The following is a 10,704-nucleotide window of genomic DNA, read 5'->3' as shown; positions in this document are numbered from 1 at the left end:
GTTTTTTTTTTTTTTTTTTTTTTTTTTTTTTGCTATTATATAGTGAAATGTATTCACATTAGGAGAATCTGTGTATCGTGGTGAAACATTTTCTAGAAATCCAATGTATAATGTTAAAAATTATGCATGGGTAAAAGATTCATTCAAACTGTGATAAACCAAAGAATTTTAGTGTAACATGTTTTGAATATTTCAGATTATGAAATCTTCAATAACATGGTTTCAGATTCTACATTGCAACAATTTTTTAACACAGTACAACTAAAGAATAGCCATCCATACCTGAAATGCATGTTACAGTACACTTTCCTTTACCAACTATTCTCTTTGAGACCCAAGATTTTCATCAGATATAGTCACCAAAGTAAATTCCCTAATGGATTGAATACAGAAATAGGTATTAGAATCTTCCATTAAGACAGTCATTAAGGAAATCAGGAAGCTGGAGTTGTAGCCCAGTGGTAGAGTGCTTGCCTAATATGCAGAAGGCCCTGGGTTCAATCTCCAGAAAAGTAAAATTTAGTCACCCTTTGGGTTGAAGTTGTAGCTCAGTGGTATAGCACTTTACCTAGTTTGTGTGAGTATAATCCCCAGTATTGCAAACAAAAACAAAAAGGAAGAAAGAAATCTGCAATAATTAGACAATGGCACTTTTCTTGCTAATTTTTTTTTTCAAAAATGCAGTTCTTATAAAAACAAAACAGTAGAACACTACTATAAAAACTATAATCAGGAAACTTCTAAGAAATAAAGCATTTGAAACTACATAGTCCAGTTTGAACCTGGAAAAGTTGGCACAGAATAATCAATTTTGAGACATCTGGTAAGACTATAATTTTTAAAAGGAAAAGAAAAAATATATAATGGACATCAAGACAAAAAGATTGAGTTACATAAAATAAAGATCAGGTGAGTCATACTTCTCATAACATTTAAACATTTAAAGACAACCCAAGAGCAGTTTTTCCAAAAGACTTAAGGAAGGAATGTGTGAACCAGGCCTTTTTGTATCTAGTCAACTTGTGTTTCAGATATGAAGAGGTTGATCAAAAGCATAAGCAAACATACAAGAATTCAGGAAATGCTGTATTTAAAGCCCTTTTTCATAGTGTACCTGGAGCTACATCCAGCAAACATTTTTTGTATAGGACCAGATTGTAAATACAGGTCTTGAAAGCAGTATGGTCTCCACTTATGCCATTGTATCACCATTGTAGCAGGAGAATGTAGATGATATATTAATGAATGAATGTAGAATTGTTTCAATAAAGCTTTATTTGCAGAAGTGTCACTGAACTGTGTATGCCCCATGTTTGCTGACTCTTACAATGTAATTCAAGTTTCATTAATTAATGGACAAGAAAAGCAGTGAGTATGAGCATTGACTATACAAGAGTTAAGACTTAAACAATAGAGAAGACTGGGAAAATACAAAGGGTGAAAAATAAAGTTCATTAAATGGTACTTAGGTATTATGTAGGCATTAAGTTATCATTTGAAGCCTGAATATTAAAAAACATGTAAGCTAAAAGGAGACTGAATGACCTATAAGAAATAGTAGACAGAACTTCTAATCAATTAAAAAAACTATTTTAAATATTAAAATAGTTTTAAAAAGCAAGGAAAATGGACCATATAGGGAAAGAAAAAGGAAGTGAAACGTAACTGTTGACATTAATATATTAGTCATTGTAGGAAAAGTAAAAAGATTTAACTCACCAATTTAAGATGTTCAGAATGTTCGCAAAGCATGACACAAGTTTAAGCAATATATGAGACACAAGTAAAAAACAATGTTATGAAAAGACTAAAAGTAAAGGAATGAGTAGGATAATAGGAAATGAAATAATAGGAAAATGAAAGCAGTAAGAAAACCAGATTATATTTCTAATGTTAGCCAGGGTGGAATTTAACTCTCTTTCTAAGCACAGAAAAACAAACCAAAGAAGGCTACTTTCTAATGTTAAAGGCCACAACTCACAATGTGTAGTAATACCAGTAATAACATTAGTACCTGTATTATTAGCATATCAAGTAACATAGCAAACACCTTCATAAAGGAGAAACTATAGCAAATCCAGAGAGAAAAACAGACACAAAGAATTAGCACATCACTTTCAGTCTAAAAGTGAAATGGATCTAAAATAAGTCACAAGTACAGAGTATTTTTAGATTATAAATATGGAAATGATAAATAGAATTCTGTACTACATTAAGAAAGTTATGAATCATGGTCAGGTGAGATTTATTCCCACAATTCAAAAACAGTTTAGTTTTAGGAAATCCATTTATATGATTTCACATGTTAATTAAGAAGGTACTCAGCAGGCTGAGGCAGGAGGATCGCTATAAGTTCGAGACCAGCCTGGGCTACATAGTAAGTTCCAGATCAGTCTCAACTACATAGTGAGACCCTGTCTCAAAAACCAAAAAAGAAAAAAACAGGAACCAAAAGTGAAAATCATCTCTACTAATGCTAAGATCTTTAACACAATTAAAAATGTGCTTCTGATTAAAAAAGAACTCAGTGAAACAGGAATTGCTAAGTTATTTCCTTAATATGATAAATTGCATACATATATCCTCGGGTTAAATTCAACATAATACTTAATGTGGAAACACTGGCAAGATTCCTACTAAAACTAGATGTTCTTGTCCTCTGTCCTTTTTAATACTGTGTTGAAAGTTTGGGCTTCTGCAATTAAGAGAAAACCATTTTAGATGCATAAGAATTGGAAAAAAAAGAAATAGAACTAGTTCTGTGTACAAGTGATAAAAAACCAAGAGAACTGATAATGAAACTCAATGAAATAATTTAGTACAGTATCAGGATATCAAATGAATAATCAGTAGTGTTCATGTACATGTAATTGGATGATATAATGCTACTTGTAATAAAAAGACAGAATACCTTGAAATAATGATGCAAGAAATTTCGGTTCTCCCTAAGTTAATATATAAATTTAATATCCTTTATAAATACCAAAATTCCCTAGAGCTAACATTTAGAACAAATATACAAGAATTAACATTTTTTTAAAAAACCAGTTGATACTAGATCACCTGCATACTAACACTTCTATAAATAAAACTGGATCCTGGCACCTGAACAGACAAGCACACCCATCAATAAATCACAATATGAAGATAAATTTATAAATAATGTGGGTAGCATTTCATATCACTTGATAAATGACTCTTTAATAGGCTGTTTTAGGAAAACTGGGAAAAATAAAATTAGATCTATATTTCATATATGCAACAGAATAAATTTCAATTAAAGATTTAAAGATAATCATTGTTAGTACTCAAAGAAAATTTCAATGAATTCTTTTTTAACTGAACATAGATATATCTTTGTGACTTAGAAGTTCAAATGTAATAAATAAAATATTGACTACATCTAAAAGATTTGTATATATTAAGATAGGAAAAAAGCAATTTGTCTCACAGAATTTTTTGTCTGGTAGCCAGGTTGAAAGACTGACACAAAAAAAGTGGAAGAAAATACAGAGTTTATATTACAGTTAGTTAACCTATGCATGGTGTGAGGATTTTAAAAAATTAGCATGTGAGGGGTACTCAGGAAGATGGGCAGAAGGCATAAGCAGAGTATTTCACACAAAAGTTTCTCATATTGGATTGGCAAAAAAAATTCATTCATTGTCTTTTTTTTTTTTTTTTGGTACCAGGGATTGAAACTCAATACTTGCCAAGCAGGTGACAGCACAACTGAGCTAAATTCTCAGCCTCCATGGGCAAAGAATGCAAAAGCCCACTAGTCTGTGAGGGAATCTGAAGAAACTTTTTTAGTTTGATTTGTGCTGCTCTGATAGAATATTGGGTAATCTTTAAAGAACACAGATTTCTTTCTCAAAGTTCCAAAGACTGGAAAGTCTAGGGCAAAGGGATCATATCTATCCTTGCTTCAATGCATGGTAGATGAGAAGAGCCAGAGCTGCCTGTGAGAGAGAAAGAAAGGGTCAGGAACATATTCCTGTGAGAGCTAACCCATGCCTGTGATAATTTCTTACAATAAGGCCTTAATCTGTCATTTCTTTTAAAAGATCTCAATGTTCGCCACTGTTGTATAGGGGATTAAATTTCCAACACATGTACTTTGAGGGACACCTTCAAACCAGAGCAGTTATTTTCATCTAATGTCACTGTAAATATAAAATGGTACATTTCCTTCAAAGAGATATTAGGCAATATCTTAAATCTCTTTTGCACTGCTAAATCATAATGCCTGAGACTAGGTAATTCATGAAGAACATAGTACATTTCTGGAGGATAGGAATTCCAAGATCAAGACACCAGCAGATTCAGAGCCCTCATGACCTTAACATCTAAAAGTTTCCACCTTCTAACATTGCTGCATTTAGAATTAATTTAACAAATCATGAATTTTAAGGGATGCATTAAAACCATAGCAAGCAATGTCTATATTCATTTACCCTTTGACCCAGCAATCTCACTTTTTAAAATCCCACTTTTTAGAGTTTCCCTGAAGGTGCTTATTTAATGACATGAAAATAAATAGATACAAAATTATTCATACCCTCATTATTCATAATAGCAAAATATTAAAAATCACCTTATATCCATGGAGATGAGTTGACTAATCTGTAGTAGAACTATACCATAGGCTATCATAAAACTAGAAAATAGAATGAAGATTTTTTTTTTCTTGGTACTGGGGATCGAACTCAGGACCTTGAGCTTAATGAGGCAGATGGTGGAACCACTGAGCTAAATCCATGGCCCAAGAATACTCCTATAAACTGATAAGAATGATTCCTTGGATATACATCATTAAGTGAAGAAAGCAAGAGACAAGTGTATGTATATATATAAAATAACTTGAGAAAAAATATTAAATTTATTCATTTCTTACACAAAGAAATACAAAGGGACTAATGATGTGGATTATATGAAATATGGTTGAAGATAAAAGGAAGTAGATGAAGTATCTCTGATGAGGAAAGGACCTCTCTGCTTCATAACAAAATAACAAATGATCCTATCTATCATTGATAATACAGTAAACAGGAAAAATTAATATGAATCTAAATCATGAATATAATTGAAATTATGGGACGTGCTATAAGACAAATGGCATGAAAGTGAAAAAAGGCAGAAGAAAAGACTAAGGGCATAACAAGTACAGCATGTGATTGCATCCTCAGATTGGGAAGAAAACAGGTGTAAAGGACATAGAGACAAAAAGCAGCTTAGTAGTTGTATTAATTTGTTTTTCATTATAATGAAATACCTGCAACAGGCTAACTTTATAAAGAAAACATATGCTTTTTTAAAATTAGAGAAACAAAATGTATTATTATGCAAGTATTTATTGCAAACTAAGGGCAAGGGGCTTTCCCAAATAAGTAAGGGATCCCTGTATTACAGGCACCAGATCAGAGTAACACATCCAGGCGAACAAAGTTCAAATTTAGAAAATAGTCTATCTCAGAGATCCACCAGATGTTGATATAAAAAAAAGATATACTGAGGGCTGGGGATTTAGCTCAGTGCTTCCACTGTTTGCCTTGCAAGCACAGGGACCCAAGTTCAATCCCTGGTACCAAAAAAAAAAAAAACAGATATACTTAATTCACACTTCAAAGATATGGTGGTCTTGGACTCAGCATTACATCATAGCCAGTAGCATTGGTGAAAGCACAAATGTTTCACTCCACATTTGTTTGTTTTGGTGCCGGGGATCACAGTTGGGTCCTTATGCTTGCAAGACTGGGGCTGGAACCACTGAGCTAAATCCCTGGCCCTGGTGAATTCACATATGGTATCAAAGAGACAAATTACCGGGCAGCCAGTAAGAGTTTAATTAGGGCCAGCTTTATTCTTTTTATAACAGTCATCTTGTGAGAATTACTCATGTGACCTACCTAAATCAAGCCCGCTTGGTGGCATGAGCCTATAAGCCCATCTTGGGAGGCTGAGGCAGGAGGATTGTGAGATTGAGGTTAGCCTGGGCAATTTAGCTAGAGAGACTGTCTCAAAATTAAAATAGAGCTGGGGATGAACTTGGTGCAGAGGCACTGGGTTCAATCCCTAGTACAAACAAACAAACAAAACTATTTTAATCCCTTCCAAAGGGCAACCCCATCAATAACCTAAGGACCTCCCACTAGGCCACACCTCCCATTGCTGCTGCCCTAGGGTCCAGTCTTCTAACTCATAAACCTTTGAGGAATACATTTAGTCCATTTCCAAACCATGTCCATTGTAGTTGAGTAATTTTTCTAAATTTTTCTTATCCCCACAAATTTCATGTAAATAGAATCCTACAATGACCATTCTTTATTTTGCATAATATTTTCAAGGTTCATCTGGGTTTTAGCAAGTATCAGTTCTTTATTCCTTTTTATGGCTAAATAATACCTTAATATATCCCACATTTTATCTGTTCACCAATTGATGGACATTTAGATTGTTTTCAGGGCTGTAGTCAGTGGTTTTGCCGCCTGCCTAGCAAACACAAGGTCCTGAGTTTGATCACTGGTACAAAAAAAAAAAGATTGTTTTCATTTCAGAACCATGAATATTCACAGCTTTTTGTGTGGACATGTGCTTTCTATTGTGACAATTAAGCTGAATTGTCAGCTTGATTGGCTTGGTATCTGCAAGAATCAACCAAGCACTTGCTTGCATAGGGTATGGAGGCATGATCTTGAGTGCAAAGTATATCTGGCCCTTGTCATGTCTCTTATATTGTTCTCTGTTCTGCTTCCTGGGGCCATGAACTGAGCAGTGTTGCTATGCCACACCCTTCCATCATGGTGTTTCTTGGAGCCTGCCAGTCATGAACTGAAACATCTGAATCTGTGAACCAAGTCAAAACTCTCCTTCAAGTTGTGGGTGTCCAGTATTTGGTCCCGGCAATGGGAAAGTTTATTAACACTTCAGTTTTTTTGGATATATACCTAAGAGCAGAATTTGCTGGTTTTTAATGATAATCCTATATTTATATCAGGAACTGCTGGTCTTGTTTCCAAAGTAGCTTTTTATATTCCCACAAACAGTTCCTGTTTTCCCCACATTATTGTCTGCATTTTAAAAAATGTATTCACAGATCTTATTAGGTGTGCAGTGGTTTTTCACTGTGGTTTTTATTGCTTAATGGCTAATAATGCTAAACATGTTAAGTACTTATACATTACTAATATCTTTGAATAAATGCCTACTGAAATTATTTGCTCATTTTTAAATTTTGGCATTTATCTTTTTATTGAGGTGTAAGAGTTATATTGTGGATGTTAAAGTATTGTAAAATGTATGATTTACCAGTATTTTTTTCCACTGTGTGGTCTGTTTTTTCAATTCAGTTAAATGTACTTTGTTTTGTTACTGTGTTTTCTGTGTCAAATCTTACATAAGAAATCATTATGTAATCCAATGTTGCAATCCAAGATAATTTTAACTTCTATATCTTAAATATTTAGCTCATTTTGAGTTAATTTTTATATATGATATAAGGAAGATGTTTAGCTTCATTATTTTGCATATAAACATGGAGTTGATCCAGCACCATTTATTGAAAAAAAATGTTATTTCTCCCATTTATTTATTCATCAAAAACAGATTATGTATGGAAGTGGAAAGGGTAGGGAAAAGGAAAGAAGGGAAAAGAAAAAATATGAGAAGGAAAAAATGGAAACGAAGTCTTTCTAAATAAGGAAGGGCGGGTGGAGGAGATAAAGGGAAGGCAGGGATATGGGGAAAAAATAAAAATCAAGAAACATCATGTATAAGATCCTGATGATGAATATAACTACTGTATACCTAAATGTACCAAAAAAACTCAATGAGAAAAGAAAGAAAAAAAAATAGTCTATGTATGTGTAGATTTATTCTTGGAGTCAGTGCATTTTTGTTGATCTATATATTTGCCCTTAGGCTAGTAATACCTAATTTTGATTATTTAATTTGGCATTAAGTTTTGAAATTCAGAAGTGCTAATTCTTTTAGTTCTTTTACTTTCGGGGGGGGGCGGTGGTACAAGGAATTGAACTTGGTACCTTGCACTTCTGAGGCAGGTGGTGGCACCACCGAGCTAAATCCCCAGCCAGCCCCACATAATTTTTGTATAGTGAGTCCATGACATTTCCACATGAATTTTATGATTGCTGTGTTGGTTAAAGTTGTCGTTGTGACAAAATACCTGAGGAAATCGACTGATGATGGAGAAAATGTTAAACGCTGGTGGTTACAGAGATCTCAGTTCCACGAAGTGGTTGCTGTGGTAAGAACAACATTGCAGGGAGCATGTGTAAGAGTACTCACCTCATAGCAGCTGGAAAGCAAGAGAGAATGGGTCAGTGCCTCAATATTCCTTCAAGAGGATGCCCCCAGCAACCTAGCTTCCTCATCATGCCTCACCTTCCAGGAGTCTCATCACCACCCATTAACACCATAGGACAGTAACTAAACCTTCGACACAAATGGCAGCATGTAAGATTTAACCATAACAGTCACCTCATTGGTGTTGACAAAAAAAGATACTAATTTTGCTAGGGATTAGGTTTAATCTGTGAAACAATTTGGAGAGCAGTATACTGTTTTAACGGTTGTGTCTTTCAGTTCATGAACATGAAATCTTTTGTTCTTTTTAGGTCATCTATGTGTTTTATAATTTTTATTGTATTAATCTCCCGCTTCCTTTTTTATAAATATGCTTTGTGATGTTGTAATGTGATTTTCTTAATTTTATTTTGCAAATTTGGGGTGCTTTTGAAAACATCTATTCTGTCTATTGTGGGGTGAACCTAGGGTGTTGCATTTGAGACAGCTTTGCTAAGTTTTCAACGCTGGCCACGCACTTGAGATTTATCAGCCTTTCTCTTAACTGGGATTTCATGTGTATGTCATTGTGCTCAACTAGAATTAATTTTTCTATACAGATTGGTTTTCTGTAACCTTCTGAACTTCATTATGACCTGTAACTTTTGAGGGGTGGTGGTGTAGGATTCCTTAGAAATTTATGCATACAAGAGTATGTCATCTGTCAAGAAATAGTTTTACTTCAGAAACTTTTAGTTATATGTTTTTATCTTGCTTAATTGCCCAGTACAGTGATGAAATACCAAGTACTCCTATATCCTTCTCTTGACCATAACCCTAAAGGCACAGCTTTCAGTCTTTCACCATTACATATGATGTTACCTGTGGATTTTTTTTATGTTTTTTACTAGATTGAAGAAGTTGCCATCTTTTCCTGGTTTTATTATTGTTATCATAAATTATTGTATTTTATCCACCCCTTTTCCACATTTATGGAGTGATTTTTGTCCTGTAGTCTATTAACATGTGCTGTTGTGTTAACTGATCGATTTTTATATGCTTTGGAGAAGTGTCACTTTGTCATATTATATAATTTTTTTCTGTGTGTTGGTTCTATATTAATAAATTGATAATTTTATTTTTATAGTTTTCATATGCCTTCTTTGGTTTTGATATGAGTATAATACTAGCTTCCTAAGGATTTAGAAGTATTCTTCCTTTTTAATAAATAGTTTGAAAAATAGGGATTAATTCATTTCTACCTGGTAGGATTTAACTTTGAAGCCACCTATCCCTGGGCTGTTCTTGTGGTAAGTTTTTTTTTTTGGTTTTTCACACTCTAGGTTTATTCAGATTTTCTGTTACTTCTTGAGTCCTTATGGTGGTTCAACTTGATTGGACTGACTCACTAGGAATAAAGCACACTTCAGGGTATTACCAGGTGTGTCTGTAAGGATATTCCCAGAGGTTATTGACATGAGAGTCAGCAACTAAGGGGAGAAGACCTGCCATGAAATAGGCAAAAATATCCAATAAACTAGGGATCAGATAAACAAACATGGAAAAAAGAGGAAGCCTACCACCACAGGTTCTCCACCCTCTGCTTCCTGTGTGCCAAGAAGTGAGCACCCTGCTCTTCTACACGCCCACCTACTCTACATTCCCACTGCTGTGATGTTCTGCCTCACCTCTGCCTCAGAGTGATAGAGCAGTAGACCATGAACTGAAATCATGAGCCCAAATAAACATTTCTCTTTTAGGTTGTTTTTCTTAGACACTTTGTTATAGTGCTGAAAAGCTGACCTCAGCCAGTCAGTTTGGTACTTGGTGTCTTTCTAGGACTTTAATTATTTCATGTAAGATTATCTAATTTTATCTAATTAGATAATCTTTACTAATTAGATAACCTATTATCTAATTTTTAATGAAAAAATAAAAATTTCATGATCGAATAATAATAAAATACCAATAGCTATTACACTGTCATTCCTGTAGTGTTTCCCATAAGCTTTTATGTGACTTTGAAATCACTGTTATTATCACCTTTTTTATTTTACAACTTGAGTCTTCTCTGATTGTTCTTCTTGCTCAGTCTAGCAAAGAAATGAATGAAACAACTTGGGTCTTCTCTGATTGGTTTTCTTGGTCAGTCTAGCCAAAGGAATGAGTGTGTGTGTGTGTGTGTGTGTGTGTGTGTGTGTGTAATGTTTTCAAAGAATCAAGTTTTAGTTTCATTGCTCTATTGGTTTTCTAATTTCTGCTGCATTTATTTGTGCTGCAGCCTTTTGTTTATTTACTTTTTGTTTGCTCTGGGTTTAGTTCTTAATTTGTTTTCTTTTAAATTGTAAATTTTAATTTAAAAATTTTTAATTGAATTCTTTTTTTTTTTTTAATTAAGGG

At 33.8% G+C, this 10,704-nt stretch overlaps 1 protein-coding gene across 9 annotated transcripts in view; it reads left to right on the top strand.

Moving 5' to 3' along the window:
- Positions 1-10,704, top strand: part of Lcorl (ligand dependent nuclear receptor corepressor like) — a 171,712-nt gene that overhangs the window by 89,499 nt on the left and 71,509 nt on the right. The window lies entirely within an intron of this gene.

The sequence above is a fragment of the Fukomys damarensis genome, unplaced genomic scaffold (genome assembly GCF_012274545.1).
Source record: "Fukomys damarensis isolate Sample0158 unplaced genomic scaffold, DMR_v1.0_HiC HiC_scaffold_35, whole genome shotgun sequence".
Classification (NCBI taxonomy): Eukaryota; Metazoa; Chordata; class Mammalia; order Rodentia; family Bathyergidae; genus Fukomys; species Fukomys damarensis.
The sequence above is the reverse complement of the archived record's forward strand: the minus strand, read 5'-3'. Positions and strand labels throughout refer to the sequence as shown.